This window comes from Macrotis lagotis, chromosome X (genome assembly GCF_037893015.1).
Source record: "Macrotis lagotis isolate mMagLag1 chromosome X, bilby.v1.9.chrom.fasta, whole genome shotgun sequence".
Lineage (NCBI taxonomy): Eukaryota > Metazoa > Chordata > Mammalia > Peramelemorphia > Peramelidae > Macrotis > Macrotis lagotis.
Window position 1 is genome coordinate 38,051,184 of NC_133666.1, and position 17,102 is coordinate 38,068,285.

The window sequence follows — 17,102 nt, forward strand, 5'->3', positions numbered from 1 at the left end:
GTGATAATAAAGATACAGTCTTAATTCACTGTGTACATCTTAATTTGCTTCTTGTCTCAATTTTCGTCCATTAATAAGATCTACACATTTGGAAATCATGTTTTGGCATAAATAATTCATATCCACAAAATTAAATTGGATGAGATTTACCCTGATACAAGTAGAAAGTGAACATTTTTGCCCGAGTAGCCACCTCACAATTGAATGTCACATCATGGATTTAATTGCTGAACTGAAGTTCATGCTAGGAGCTTTATATTATTTCTCAACACTCAATGACCAGAAGTAGCAGAGAGAGACAAGTTGAAAATTGGGCAATTTCAAGGTTCTATAGCTGCTAGAGGTCAGAGAAGGAAGACAAAGGTGTCAGGTCAGGTAAGGAGAAAGTACAGTGAGGAATTCAAATAAGAGGGCATCTGTACTGTGCCAGACCCTGTGCTAAGCCCTATAGAGTCAAAAAGAGGCAAAAGACAGTCCCTGTCTTCAAGGAGCTTATCTAATGGGGGAGACAAGCTATATTTGGGAAAAAGAGGAAGAGAGGGAGTCAGCTAGGTGATGCAGGAGACAGAGCACCAGCCCTGGAGTTAGAAGCCCCTGTACTCAAACCCAGCCTCAGACAGTTGATACTTATTATGACCTTGGGCAGGTCAGTTAACCCTATTGCATTGCAAAAAAAGAAAAAAGAAAAAAAAGAAGAGAGGGAAAAGAGGGAAGACATTAGGAATAAAAGGGGTTAGGAAAGTCTTCCTGGAGAAGATGGGATTTTAGTTGAAACTGAAGCTGGGAGATAGAGAAGGGGAGAGAGAACACTGATGACGTGAGAGATGTCCAGAGAAAATGCCTGGAGCCAAGAAGGCCACTGTCATTGGAGTTAGCAGTAAGCACACTACCTTGAAGTGAACTTAATACTAAAGGTAGGTCAGACATAGTCAGAGGCTTCTTACATAGTTTATGCTGTGTCAGATTGTGGGAGTTGGATGTATAGGGTGAAGGAACTCATTTGGACTTGAAATCAAAAGATTTGATTTTTGAATCTTGGCCCTGCCATTTCCTATCTGTGTGACTTTGGGCTAGTCATTTCATCTCATCAGTAAAATAAAGAGGCTGAATTTCCATAAACTCTAAGTTCCAGATCCGAGAACCTATGATCCTGTGCCCAGAGTCAAGAAGGGACATCAGAGGTCTTCTAGTTCAACCTATACCTGAATGAGAATCCCAATACATCCATTGTGCTGGACAAGTGGTAATCCATATTTTACTTAAAGACATTAATCAAAGGGCCACTTATTTAATTAGTTTTAGAAAGCTTTGTCATAAATTCAGCTCCTTGAAACGCCTACCTTTTGATCCTAGTTCATTTTCTAAAGTCTAACAAAAGGATAATTATCTTCTTTCGTATGACTTCTTGGTCAATATTCAAGAATAGCTCAATTTTTATCGAAGGTTTCTCTGGGCTTAAAATCCCCAGTTCCTTCAACAGATGCTCATATGACCTGACAGTGAGACCCTTTTCATCATTTTACAAGTTTTTCTATTTTCTTCAGTACTGGTGTTATGAGCTCTGATAAATCCAAGGCTTGTGCATGTTATAGTGGCAGTAGAGAAGTAGATGGTAAGGCTTTCATAAATTTGCAGTTGTTTGTGATCATTCAGGGTTTTTTCCTTCCTGTGTACCTTGCTGGTGGTCTATGTGGTCCAGCCTCTGTACCTTTAGGACATTTAAGTTCCATATTTCTTAAAGGAAAGAATGGAGGTGGTTGCTGAATTAAATTGCCTTTTGTGATGAGTGGTCACTTAGAAGCCAGGACACAGTGGGAAAGGGAAGGTAAGGGTGGGTGGTGGGAGGGGGGGAAATGAACAGAAGTAACATTTTTATTGTCAAATTTAACATGAGTACTTTTAAGAAGACACTCAAAATCCCTAGCACATCACATTTTTTTGCCACATGCAGTCTTTACATAGAAATGAAATGGGTTAGCCTCAATTTTAGCTGTGATTTTTCAAGTGGGCTTCATATCTGATCTTCTTATATGATTTCCTAAGAGCAAAAGTTACAGCAATTCAGATGTAATTTTCCTTAAGGTGTCCCTTGATTCCTTCTCAAATAGTATAATTATCTTGGTCATTTTTCAGTCTTTGGGGATTTTTTTTTCCAAGCTGAGATTATTCAAATGCCTGGTAAAGTTCTTCTTTTTAACTTGTCCTATTTCCTCTACTCCTGAGTGCTCAACACTCAGGTCATTTTCTGGGTGTAGCAATTTGTATTTCTTAACATTCATTACAAAGTCATTTCCTTTGTTATTTATATTTTCTGTGGTGCATTGGAAAAAAGTCCTACAATGCATCCTGGTTTCTCTAAGGACATAGCAGGGCCAAGAATTATCATTGCCATAACTATGAAGATGATCTGGACCAAGAAAAAGCATATATTATTAGCTAATTGCACCTTTTTTGGTGACTGGTAGAGCACAAAATGAACCAGCCCTAATATTTGACTATCTGCCAACAGACTTCTGACTCTGATGTATTCCTGTGGTCAGGGTTCAGTTAGCAGAGTAGAAAAGTGCATGGCCTACTAATCAGGCCTGCTACCTCTGCTCTGTGATCATGGCTACAGCAGACATCCTTGACCTCTCCTAGCCAATTCTGTCATTACAGTGGCAAAGATAATGGGGTCACACCAATCATCCTCTTTCTAGATTTAGAGCTCAAGAGGACATTGGAGGTGATCAAGTTCAACCTTTTGATTTTAGAGATCTGAGAAAATTGAGACCTGGAGAGCTGAAGAGTTCTGGAGCTAGAAACTCCTTATCAACCACCCTCACCTCCCCAAATCATAATCAAAACTGTTGAATATAATGATTGCCACTAGAAATACATAATATTTTCCATTTTTATAGTTTACTTAATCAGGGATGCAGGTCTTTTTAAGAATGTACTATGTCAGACATCAAGCTAAACACTGGGGATACAAAGAATGCTCAAGGTCCTCTCTGTCATCAAGGAACTTTTGTTCTAATAGAGAAGTCAAAATGCAAATAGATATTTGCAAAAATGATACAGACAGGCAGTAGAAATAATTTCTAAGGGAAGGTCATAGTAGTAAGTTGGAAAAGACCAGGTAAACGTGATTGGAACACAATCCTGAACAAAGTCAGATAATTCAAGAGGCATAGATGAGGAAGGACGGTATGAAAGCTACTACTAGTCATGTGTGTGGGAGTACTGTAAACTTTCTTCACCTGGTGTTCTCAGCACCAGAGCATGGTTTTTACTAAGTACCACGTGAGTGGGAGTAGACTAGGGACTGGGGAGGATATTTAAGCGCTTGTATTTGGTTTAATAAATGGAGATCTTGGAGAACGAGGAGAACTTGTACAGCTTGTCAACCTTGTCTCCTTCAACGTTTGCCTGGGTAAGGATAAACCAGTCAGCAGGAACCTAACGCTTCCTGAGCAGCTAGTCTAACAAGGACTCAACATAGTCGTCCTTCAGTATTGAGAGGATCACATTAACTAACCAAAAGAATAGTAGTGTGATGTGCACAATTACGCTTATCATAGTGAAGGGTATGTTATACAAGGGATCCCTGTCATTTGCCTTTACCAGAACTGTTTCACCCCATGACCTGATTGATAGGAAACAGGACTACTGGCGATAGTCTGGCTGCTGTGGCAGTCTCTTGACTGTAAACTGGTTTTGTTTCTTCCCATATCAGTGAGGCACCACGGGGTACCACCAAAGCTGGCCAAGTACCAGTATGTGATATCTGGTGACAGGATGTAACTACCCAATACATCCTGACCTTTCTCTTGATGGACTAATTGTCAGTATGACATTTCCTCTCAGACCTTCCACCTTTGAGCTACTGTCAGTATGACATGATTGGAAACAGTTTTAACACTAGGACAATGTCAACCTGCCATTAACAAGGCAATACTGTTCTGCTACTAGTATATGACCTAGAGTTCTATTTCATCAGATGCTGATGAAACTATGATGATTTTCCAATGTATAGGTCTTTTCCTTGGGGCAAACGCATACCAAGGTGGTCCTGTCCTTCGTAAAGAAAAGAGAACTCTCCCTGGGGCTCCCACCAACTTCTCTGGGATTGGTTACACCACAGTGGATATCTCACAGTGCCTGTCTCTGCCACGTGGGATTTGGGGATTTATGCCCAATTCCCTTTTGATTGGCCAAGGGCAACAGAGGCCATTGCCTGTCCCTTTGGAAAGGTGCTCACCTGTTTTTCACATGGAACCCTTCTCCACTTCAGCCTTCAAAGTTCTTGTTTGAATAAAGGCAAAGAACTGGAAGATGGAGAACAGGTTTGAAAACCAGAAAGGGAAGTGTCACAGGATCACTGATCACATGGAGGGAAGTAAAATGTAAGACCTGAATAAGTAGAAAAAAGTCAGATTTTTGAGGGCTTTAACTGTCAGAGGATTTGATATTTGAACCTAAAAGTGATAGGCCCACACCAGAGTTCTCAAGTAGGGGAGTGACCAGTCAAATTAGCACTTTAGGAAGATCACTTTGACAGTGGAAGTGAAGAACAGACTGGACAGAGATGAGATTCAAGACAGGGGGATCAAACAGCAGACCAAGCTAGTCATCCAGGTGTAAGGTGATGAAGACCTACCCCATGGTGCTGACCATGCCAGAGCAAGTAAAGGGATATATGCCATTTTACAGAAAGAAAGGTTGTGTTTGTGTTCACATATGTGTATGTGTTTGTTTGTGAATGTGTGCTTTAATCACAGAGACCATCTGGTCCCATCTCCTCAGATACATGCTTTAACATTAACAAGTGGGAGCACACATCCTGCTGTGTCAGACCCAAGTTTATTTTGCCTTTTCATAATCTTCATTTATATTGTAATAATCATAACTGTGGTTGTGCCTGGGTCTGGCTCATGGACTAATTCTCTTTCTCAGCCCTTACCCTTTAGCAGGAATAACTAATACTCTTTCAAATACCTTAACTTCTCTATTCCTCAATTTATTTAATTCCCATTACCTAGTCTACCATTCTACTAAGTCAACCCCAAGGATGTTATCAGTCACAGGTATTCCACCAGTCCACCTCTCTCTATATTATGATTTGTAATTGTATTCTTTATTCTTACTGTGACCTTTTATTACTCTAATGTAAGGTCATTACCCTTTCATGGCAATATTCTCATCCCTTCCCTTTCTTGCCCTTAAGGGTAATCAATGCAATCATATTATCATTGGTACTTGACTCCCTAATCCCCTTATAAAATTAGATTTATATACTGTCTGCTATATTCACTACTATTCTTGTGCTTCTGAATAGAATTAGGAAAAATACAAGAAAAAAAAATCATGAAACCATGCAGACTGGGCCCAATGATATATAATCTCAAATGAGCTCTCACTTCAGCAAGGCAATCCTTTCTTACCTCCTAATCAATTCATTCTTCCACTCATCTCAAATCTCTCATTTGCTTGTTGGTTAAAATCCTTGAGAAACCCATCTCCACTTACTACCTTACTATTGATAGAGCTTTGAATTGATCCAGGAATTCTAGGAGCCAATTAGAAACTATACCCAAAACATCATTAAACTTTGCACCCTTTTGACTCAATGTAAATTCATTTAGGTCTATACCCAAAAGAGAACTTTGAAAGACAAAAAATACCTTATATGCACAAAAATATTTATATTCGATCTTTCTATGGTGGCAAAGAACTAAACACTAAAGGTAGAAGCAAATTATGATAAATGAATGTAATAGAATGCTACTAATATACCATTAGAAATAATGAAAGAAACAGATTCAGAGAAACTTGAGAAGATTTGTATGAGCTGATGAATGAAGTAGACACATTTAGGAGAACAATTTATATATCACTGTAAAGATAAGCAACTTTGAAAGATTTAAGAAAAAAATGATTACTGCAGGGAACAAACAAGGATTCTAGAGGTGTGATGATGAAGAAGGCCAACCAAGAGATGATGATTTCAAGATGCAGAAGGAATCAAACAATTTTGCTAACAACCAGTGTGGGAATTTGTTGCTTAATGATGCATATTTGTCGTAGGGCTTTGAGAGAGGAGAGAGGAAAACAGTGATTGTTAACTGAAAAAAAATAAATTATAAAAAAGTAACTGAACTATTATTTGGACTAATTTGTTCCCTTTAGTGACCAATGTCTGCATTCAAACTATTCAGTGCTTAGCACAGAAACTGGCACTTAGTAGGTGCTAAATAAAAGGTTATTGACTGAGAGACTGCACAATCAATAAGGCTGACTGCACAGAATTTCCTAGTCATTTGTTGAAATGATCAGAGCTGCCAGGGTAACCATTTTTCTTTTCGTGACACTTTTTTGTAGGTGATGTCTGGCCTTGTGATGCAAAGTTATCGTCGGATTCATCAAAAACAGATATTTTGGAGGAGGAATTTCTAGGTCAACTGTGTGTGCAGGCATATGGTATTGTTTGCAGCGAGAGAGAAGGGAAAATGTAGTTCACAGGAGCACTTCCACCATCTTAGGAAGACATTGACACCTAGGATTGCTTCCCCCAGCTCTTTTATTCAGATATACTATAATGACTAAGCAATGTGACTGACTCCAGGGGCAAGGATAATAAAGGGCTGCTGTACTGAGAACTGGTTCAGAGAGACTATTTCCACAGCGATATCTTCCTTTTCCTCTGAAATGGAAAGCCATGGAAGAAACTGCAGCATTAACTGCTCATCTTTTCTGGAGTCAAAACAGAAAAGTCATTTCCCATCTGAGCATCAGATGTTGGCATTGGTTATGGTATTTCCAATGGATCATGCTTGTCAGCTCTTTGTATTTATCCTTTCTTTGACATTGAACTCCCCCTCCAGATAAAATAATATATTATACTAAACTTTGCTTTTATATGACTATTCAAAGTATACCAGAAGGGGCAAGAAAATGTGGAATGAAAACAGTTGACTTATTCAGCACCAAGACTCATTTGAATAATGGGTTCTTTCTGAGAATGGACAAGTGACACAAGAATGGGCTTCTGGAAACTCCTAAACATATTGGTGCTATCTGGCATCCTAAGGGATACACAATGAGAGATAAAAGCAGCAAGAATATAATTTTAAGTTGAATTTTCATTCCCCTGGTCCAAGGGTCTTTAGCTGACTTTGTGTCCTAGACACAAAGGGCAGTCTGGTATAGCTCTAAACCCATCCTCAAAAGAAATGTTTTATAGGCACAATACATCAGAAGTGTCAAGCATGTGATCCAGAGTTTGCATGTGGGTCACTACACTCTTGAGTATAGCTCAAATTGGTTTAAAATATAGTTCCTGTGTGATTTTACTATGTTTATACATTAACAGAAAAAATGTACAAACTTTTGGTTTCTAAGTTAAGGTATGACCAGCAGGGGTTCTTATACATGGTTGTAGCCCTCATTTCTATTTGAGTTTGACCCCATTTCCCTAGATTGTCCTAAATGAAAATTTCATATTCAGTCCAAATTTTATATAAAGCCACAAAACAAAGCACCAAGAGGGTCTAGAGGAAAGGGGATTACTTTGCTCTGAGTTCCTCTCCCCTAGTCATCTACTCCTAAGTTGCTTGTGTGAACTTTACCTACTATGCTGGCAGTGTATTCAAAATGGTACACTGAAACCAATATCATATACAGAGACTTTAGCTTTAGCCTATAATCTGTGAAGGGGGAAAAAAAAACTATCCTATTTCATAATTGTGTGACCTTGGGTAAATCAACGTACTTCCCTGCGTCTCCACTTTCTCATCTGTAAATGAAGGAAGTTAGATTATATGGGCAATGAGGTCCTTTCCAACTCCAAATATAAGATCCTAGAATTTTTCCAAAACTATCACAAGATTGGAAATACTTGAGCTTTTAAAGTTAACATGACTGGGAGAAGAAAAAAATGAGGAGCCCTCCCCATGCTTAACTTTCACTAGAATGCTACTACTTTGCTCTAAGTAGAAGGATATTGAGACTGCACCAGGATATGGACAAGAGCCGATCCAAAAGTGGAATTCAAAGCTCAATAATGAACATACTATTCTGGCATACCATGAATTACCATGGACAGAGATCATCTGGGGAAGCATTGCCTTTGAAAGCTACAATTCTATCAGCCACCTGGCTGCCCCTGAAGATTTGGTTTTAATCAACCAGTCAACAAGAAACTATTAAGTTGCTGCAGGCAACTTACTTGTTACTATGGGAGTGCTCATTCATATACATATGTGCATATACATGTATATACATGCATATACATATATATTCATACAAATACAAAGAATAGAATAACACTTGTAAAGAATCTATAATCTAAGAGAGGAACCAACAGAGTTACGTATAAAGATATATAATAAGTATATGATGGGATGGGGATGAGGATGTGTTGTGATCAGAAAAGATTTGGTATAGAATGTGAGCTTGAGGGGCAGCTAGGTGGCACAGTGGATGGAGCACCAGTTCTGGAGTCAGGAGAACCTGAGTTCAAATTTGGCCTCGGACACTTAATAATTACCTAGCTGTATGACCTTGGGCAAGCCACTTAACTCCATTGCCTTGAAAAAAAAACAAGAATGTGGATTTGAGTTTTCCTTGAAAGAGAGAGTTTCTATAAGATCTTGAAATAATGAGGGAGTGAATTTCAGGAAATGGGATGTCCAGGGCAAAAGTACAGAGATGATATTTCAAGTAGCAAGTGTGAAAAACACAGGGATGACCAATCTTCTCTTGATTATATCCTAGAAGAATGTTGTACAAGGGGGCAGAAATAGAAAAGCCAGAATCCTAATGGGTAAGGAATGCTAAAATTGTTATGTAGAGGATTACAACAGATGAAAATCCATACCTTTTTAAAAGTTCAACCTGGTGAGATGGCAAGGGTCCAAACCACTGTAGCTCTGCCTACTACTTCTATTAAATCAGGTCTCAGGGTCAGCTATGTGTCCTCATTCAGCTTCACTTTTTTTTGGAGCTCAGGCAAAAGTATGTGCATTGGAAACTGCCTAAAAGAAATCAGTTCATAAATAGAGCAGTCTTGCACCCCCACCTCCCTGCTCATTCACTGAAGAGAAAGCACTATCTTTTTCATCAGGGATCACAGAATTTAGTCATGAAGGCCCTGTCCTGTGTTTGTTTTTTCCAGGAAGTCTATGTTCCTTTATATAGAGATATAGAGAAAGATACATGTACCTACAAACATATATGTATATATGTATACACATGTTTATATTATATGTTTATATATGTTGATCCTGTCTACCACTTTCATCCCCATTTAAAAATCTAGAACTTTGACATTCCAAGACAGAGAATTGAGGAGATCTTGGAACATTCCTAACCATGTTGGAGTCCCTTTGGCAAAACAATGACCAGGCATTGACAGGAGTCACATAGCTTGAGAAGGTATAGATATTCTGCAATTACAAACACTGAAAGGAATATCCATATTGATGAAACTATAGATCTGTTATTGGATTATATAACGATCCATTCATCCATATCTAAAGGTCATCTCAAGAGTCTCACAGTTTGAAGCTTTAATAACTTTGACCAATTTAAGTCTTTTGGGAAACTCTGTATATGGACACATATACATATATAACTACATTTGCAAAGTGATTTATACACATCATTTTTCTTGACCTTCACAACAGTCACAAATGGTTGTCCTTCAAAGAAGACCACTCCACCAGATAATTGAAGGAGTGACTTGCACAATGATGTTTATTATGGTGAGGGACATGCGGTGCATGGTGCCCTCCTCCCTAGTCTTTTCTAGAACCATTTCCTGTGAGGTAGATGCTACAGATACCATGCTATATTTTACAGGTGGCAAAACCACAGCTCAGTTAAGGATATACGATTTCACCATAGTAACAGAACTAGTAAATACCATTTGACACAATGTATACCCAAGCCTCTTCTGGTTCCTCCTTTAGCACTTACTTGACTCAGAGCTACAGCTTCCCTGCCCCATAAAGAGAAAGAGTCAGCATAACGTTGAGATACAGCATCAAATTTGGCCTTTTTCTATAGGATCACATCAAACTTACCTATGCCTTATTGTTAGAGTGAGGGGAATGGTTGGTTCAGGCAGCTAAGGTGGGAATCTACTGATCTGTTCTTAAGAGCAAAGTGGAACCTATAACCTATAGTTGCTTTCTTTGATTCAAGTTGTATTCCATGATCCTATTGCTATAGCTTCTTCCATGATCCTCTTGCCATAGCTTCTCCCTTAGTTTCTCAGTTTCTTTCTAGTATAGTCCATGGGAAATAGGCTACATATGGAAGTAGATGGTTATGTTAAATACTCTCTATCTTCCCACCCTTCAGCTATTTGGTGTCCAGCTCACTGACTCCTAGTGTATGAATCTTTATCTATAATCCTGAGAACTTCTTCCACTGACCCAAGGTTCAGATATAAGGCTAAGACAAAGAAATGGAAGAGTTAAGGTATATTATGAGGCAGAATGGCATAATAGAAAGATCATTAGGAGTCACAAGATCTGGGTTGGAATTTGGTCCCTGATGCTTCTTATTTGTAGCACTTAAGATAAATCGCTGTTCAAAATAGGGGATTGGATGAGATACCCTTTGAATTCTCTTCAAACTACACTTCTATGTATTCTATAAAGTTTATGGTTCATTTTGGCTTATCCCACAAAATCTAAAATTTCTCTATTGTATTATTTGGCTTCCATCCAGACCTCTGGTCACCCCCCTTTTCTCACAGAGATCAGTCCCGAGTTAAGTTTGTTTATACTGAGAGTCTGGAGTTTATGTGAATGACAAAAACATAGAGTTTCAAATCTTATGCTAACAGCTGTAATTTATCTAAAATTTGAAGGTTTACCAAGTTCTTTATCTACACACCTCATCTGATCCTTGTTACAAACCTGTGAGGAAGGGGCCATACAGCCTCATTATTCCTACTCTACAGAGAAGACTGAGGTATAGAGAACTTGTGGGACATACTCAAAATTACATAGGTTACCAAGCATCAGTGGCAAAACTAAGACCCTCCGCTCTAATCATGGCCTTCTTTCCACGATCCCATGCTTCCTCTGTGTTGCAAGCAAGAAGAATGCCTTGCAGTCTCCTAATCCAAGGTAGTAATAGGTTGAAATCAGTTTGTTAGTAGGCAAAGATAAGGACTTCAAGTATCAAGGATCTAATAGAATGTCACAGGAAGTGGGGGGAGGGAAAAAAAGCTCCTTTAGCCCAGGGCTACACAGACTTGTCAATTGTCATTGCTAGTAAGAAATGATGATAACAGCCTCTCATAACAAATAAAGATCTCAATGGATGAACTTGTCACTGATCAATAAGACTACAAACTGGAAGTCCACACAAACCCTTTCTAAATACTGATACTTTTTCTCTCTTTTGTTTTTTTTTTCTTTTTGCAAGGCAACAGGGTTAAGTGACTTGCCCAGGGACATAATGCTAACAAGCTTCAAGGTTAGATTTGAACTCTTGGCTTCCTGAATCCAGGGACAGTGCACTCTCTATCCACTGCATCCACTAGCTACCCTATCTGACAGTATTTCTAAAAAGGAGTTTTCAATTTTATTGACTTGGAAGGGGCCAGGCAGCCACCTGATCTTGTCAGGGTTAGATAGTCTCCAGGTCTTTAGGAAGCAAGGGAAGAAATGCTGCTCATCATATTGCTCAGGGAAACAGGCTCCATAATACAGTCAATCTGACTGATGGTCGCTCTGAAAGGCAGCGCCCTCTGCTCTCAAGGTAAAAGGATATGCTTATTCCTCAATTGGGAAGATGCCAGTGGAGGAGATTATTGAGTGTAAAAATCACATTTCAGGGATGTTCTGAAGCTTTTCAGAGACATCATTTTGCTATCCTTATGTAAATGTCAGCCTGGGCTCTGAGTTCAGAGAAATATTTTTAGAACCTCGAAAAAAATTCTAAGAAGCTCCAAGATAGGGGGAAAATAGGAATTTCTGAAAATGTTGCAAACATAACTTTTAGAAACCGACAGCTGTCAGATTATTTTTTTTTTCTGAGCAACAGTTGAGGTTGGTTTGGAAAATGCCATATAAGGATTCAAAAGCTGGACACATTCAGCTCTTACTCCATAGGCTTCTATAATTACCAGAAATTAACTGTGTAGAACAGTCTTTGGGGTTCTGAAAAGACAAACAATTCTTAGACTTTTTGATAGTGTTGATGAAGGGTCATTTTGATGCCACTGATGAATCATGTATATGAAATTTTGCAAAGAATTTGATTGGGTAATTTAAAAGAATATATCATAATATCTACAAATATTATGCTAGTATCTTGTAGGGAAGATGCTGAGTTCACAAAGGTTATTACCAATGGAATACAATCTCTATCTGAAGGAAAAGGCATTTTTCTCTCTCTAAAGACCAGCTGGCTAAGACAGAGAGGTTTATCCCAAGAAAAATGACTACTAGATGATATGACGTAGTTGCTATTCAGCTGCTTCTGGCTCTTTGTGGTTTTGTGGACCATACTGTCGGTGGGTTTTTTTTTGACTAAAATACTGCAGTGGTTTCCCATTTCCTTCTTCACTGGATTATGATAAACAGATGTAAAATGACTTGTCCAGACACAGACAGCTAATAAATAACTGAAGTCAGATTTGAACTCATCTTCCTGACTCCAGATCCGAATTCTATTCATTGAGCCACCTAGCTGTCTTTTCTTGTTTATTAGGTATCCTCATCCCATTCACTCTGAGCAGTGATCCTATCCTTCTTTCATCCTCTCCTTCCTTCTCCCAAGAGAGTTAAAACATAACCCATTTTTGTCCTTCACTTTCCTTAAGAGCCTTAACTCACTCTGAGCTTTCGAATTCCTAGTCTTATTATACTGTGCCACCTCTTTGTATTCATCCTGGTACCTGTCCCTGCTTTTTATCCATTCAATTGAACACCATCATCTGAACAATATGTATTCTTCAGTTACTCGATTTTTCAGTGAATCTGAGCTTTTGATCCTTTTTATTGGAGAGTTCCATTTAATATACATTTTTTAAAAGGCTAGGTTGGTTGGCAAGCTACTTTTGCATCCATAGTGGGTTCCTATCTGCTTGACACCCTAGTAACAGAGAACCCACTACCTGCCAAGGCAGCTCATTTCACTTTTGGACAACTTATTTCTGTGAAGTCTTTATTTTTAAGTAAAAAGTTTTTTTTTCCCTGCAACCTCTACCTGCTGCTCCTTGTTCTGCCCACTGGAGCCAAGGAGAATAAGCTGGTCCACATAAGAGCTCTTCCAATGCCCAAGGCAGTTATGATGCAGAGGATAGAGCTGTCAAACCAGCTGCCTGTCTGCAACACTTTCAATGTGAAATCAAGTTAAAATGTAATTGGAAACTATTTAACAAAATAAACAAAAATACAGTAGAAGCAGATAATGGTAATCTGTGATTTTCTAAGTCAGTAGGTGGCCTGTAGAGATCTAGATGTAAGGTTTAGTAGCTTCTTTTCTATTTGAGTTTGATACTATTGGCATAGGAGCCCTCTGCTCAACTGGTTTCTCTCCATTCTTGTAGATGAAATTCTAAAATAAAAGGGACATTGAGCTAAGACTCCTCAAAAACAATCTTTGTAGTAGTTTCTTGCTTTTTTAAAGTCTCCCATGGGTTTGGACAGTTCTTTCCACATCTAAAGGCTAAACTCTCTTTAATTCCATCAAGTTTGACTAAAGAATTTCAGATTTCAAAAGGGGGCAATAAAGTATATACACTTCTCTGCACTCACATGAGTATATCTTTTAAATATTCAGTATCCTATCACTCCGTTTTTATACTAATTCTATATCTTTCCTAACATTTCCCAATTTTACATTAGTTTTTTAACTGTCAACTCACTTTTGAGTTTTCAGTTAACTAAAACTCTGATACTCAGATATCTTTTTTCTCCATAGAAATGATTGGCAAGTACACAAATTTACAAACTTAAATATAAGACTTGCCTTTGAGGGGTGGGCCGAGAGATGTCTGGATTTGGGATTTCTAAAGTTAAAGGAAACTCCCAGTGTGAAATCTCTCTCCAATGCATCATTGTTCATATCAACTCATTGTCTGTGATTTATAGTCTTAGAAAATTGCAGTGAGAGGTTAAGTGATTTATCTATGGTGACACACCTAGTATGTGACAGAAGCACTACTTGAAACTTGATTTGACTTCAAAGCTGGCCCTCTACCAATGATGCCACATTGCTACTCAGGACTTTCATTTATTTCTACTGATTTCCATCTTATTAGCTTTAGACCATTATTCTAGCTTGCCAAGTACTTTTTGTATCCTAATTCTGTCATCGAATGTGTTAGCTATTACTCAGAGCTTCGTGTCATATAAAAATTTGATAATTATGCCATCTACATCCTTATTCAAATCGTTGATAACAGCATTTAGCAAAATATGACCAAATATGAACCTCTGAGGAAATGATTCAAAGTAAAAGGACCACACACCTTTCTCTAAGGAAGTTTAACCAAGGTAAGTCAGTCACCATAATGAAGAGGCCAAAGATCCCAGAAACCTTCTCCAGTAACTACTACTTCATCTCCTTACCAAGTAGAGATATAACACAGCTAAAATATAAAGTTGTTTTAAAAATCTTGTGAAGGAAGAAAATGGAAGATTGTGAGCAGTATTGTTTTAGAAAAGTGAGAAGCCTTAGAAGTGAAAAAAATGAGTTTATAGGAAACTTAATAAGAGACCTAATTAAGCCTGAAGGTAATGAAAATGAAAGTAGGATAACAAACAAAAGCCAAAGGAAGTGATTGGTCAATATTCCAATAATTCGTTTCTCCATCAATGACATTGAAGGCACTTTTGTAATTCACATTTGGACTCTAAAATCATAGATCCCAATGTTATATACAAGAAAGGAGTAATGTCACAGAAGAAAAAAAGGAAGAGTAGCACAGTTTTAAGGGCATTGCAGGATGAATTCTCAAGTATCTGAAACAGAGGAGAAAAACACATGCTTGGAAAAAAATTGGAGGCCTTATTACAAAAATCTCAACCAAAAAAAAAAACAGAAAAATGAGTGAAACATGCCAACAGCTACTGTTCAAAGCTTATTTTCATGTGTCTACAAAATCTCTAAGAGGATAATCAATATAAGTATGGAAGGCATCCTTGATGAAGGTCTCAGAAGGGAATAGAGAAGCTCTTATAACAAAATATTCCATACCAGTACACATCTTTTAAGTTACGTTGACTGAAAAGTGCAGAGAATATAAGATTGCACCAAATTTATTGTTGATTGACTAAAAGAGCTTGTAATTTAGTCAAGAAAAAAATGCTGCCTTAAAGTCTTATCTCCACCAAGATGTCCCCTGTTCATATAGGAAAATTATCAACGATTTCTGGAAGAATTTGACAACAGTCAACTCTTTGGAGAGTTCTTCAATTATTCTTATCAAACAAAGCACAAGATAGGGGACTGAATATTCTCAAAGGCATTGGATTGTCATAGAAGATATACAACACAAAGTTCAAATGGGAAAATAATTCCCACAGAAGAAGAAGAAGGCCCTGAGATGCTTCTGTTTTCCAATAATACTGCACTAACTAAATGAAGACATAGAACATCAGAGAGGGACAGTTAGGTGGCACTGCAGTGGACAGAGCACAGATCCTGGAATCAGGAGGAACTGAGTTCAAATCCATTCTCAGACACTAACCAGCTATGTCACCTTTGGCAAGTCACTTAAGCCCATTTGTCTCCCCAAAAATGGTGGGGAAAGAACATTGTGGAGCCTCTTCAATGAGATCCATAATCACTCAAAGAAAATCTGTGGGAGTAGTAGATGGATGGCCAGATTTGGAATCAGGAAAACTTGGGATCACGTCTTACGTCTGTATAGGGTGAGTCATTGAATCCTCAAAATTCTTTAAGCTGCTAATCTACATTGGCATTGGGTGCTTCTATACCAGAATCTTCCTATGTTGCTAAAGCTACAATTTAGTAGTCTCAACTCCCAGGGCCAAAAAAAAAATACATTCAAAAAAATTTGTTCTAAGTCCCAACATGGGGAAAAAATAAGTGGATGAAAAATTATGGTTGCCCATATTATTATAGGTAACTCAGTGAATAACACAAAGAGCTGGTCCATCATTTCGTATATATTTTTGTATAGATACTGCAAGTATCTTGTCTCTTCTGTCAGGTCTTACAGTAAAACAGGCAATAAGCTGGACTTGAAAGTAAATACGAAGAAGGGAACAGGATAGATTATGGTTGGCAAACTGTATATACTAAATGTCCCTTTATTCAGTCCATGTTACATATTGTTTTGTAGTTGAGTCACTTTTTAGTCTTGGTCAACTCTTTGTGACCCCATTTTGGGGTTTTCTTGACAAAGACATTTGGGAGAATCGTCATTTCCTTTTCCAGCTCATTTTACAGATGAGGAAAATGAGGCAAACAGGGTGAAGTGACTCACGGAGGGTCACGCAGTAAATATCTGAGGGTGGATTTGAACTCAGGAAGATGAATTTTCCTGATTCCAAGTCCAGTGCTCTATCCACTGTACCACCTAGTTGCCTCATTGCTACAAGCATCTATATTTTTCATAAATCAACTCTCTTTGTGAGGCCATCTGCCTACAAAAATAGAAACACTACAGTTTTCAGAAGAATCAAAAATGTCAAGGATCTAAAGGGCAAAAGAAAGACTCGGTGCATCACCAACAAAAGCTTACATGAGAAAAGTATTGTAAAAGAAATCATTAAGGACACTTATGATGGGGAAAAGCAGCAGGCCTGTCTTGGAGCTGCAGGAAAGCTTTCTATCTTAGGCATGATTCGCTTTTCTTTGTCCTGCAATTGATTTAGCCTGGAAGAGCTATTATCGGTGTCTTCCCTCTTCTGTATGTATTCAGGAAGCAGCCTAGGCTACTTTGGAGAACTTAGGACCAGAAGTTCTGACTGCAGAGGGTAAAGGAGGAGAGAGATTTAGGAGAAAGGGGGGAAAGGGAAGGGAGAATGGGAGAAGGGAGGAGGAGGACAGGTGGGTGGAAGAGGGGGTTCCTCTAAACTTTTTTTTTTATTATTTTATTTATTTTTTCCAATTACATACAAAGA

At 38.3% G+C, this 17,102-nt stretch overlaps 1 long non-coding RNA gene across 1 annotated transcript in view; it reads left to right on the forward strand.

Moving 5' to 3' along the window:
* Positions 1 to 6,639, forward strand: part of LOC141500108 (uncharacterized) — a 112,252-nt gene extending 105,613 nt beyond the window's left edge. Inside the window, exon 3 of the long non-coding RNA XR_012471838.1 lies at positions 6,364 to 6,639. This is a non-coding gene — a long non-coding RNA (uncharacterized LOC141500108). The remainder of the gene's footprint in view (positions 1 to 6,363) is intronic.
* Positions 6,640 to 17,102: the final 10,463 nt, after the last annotated feature.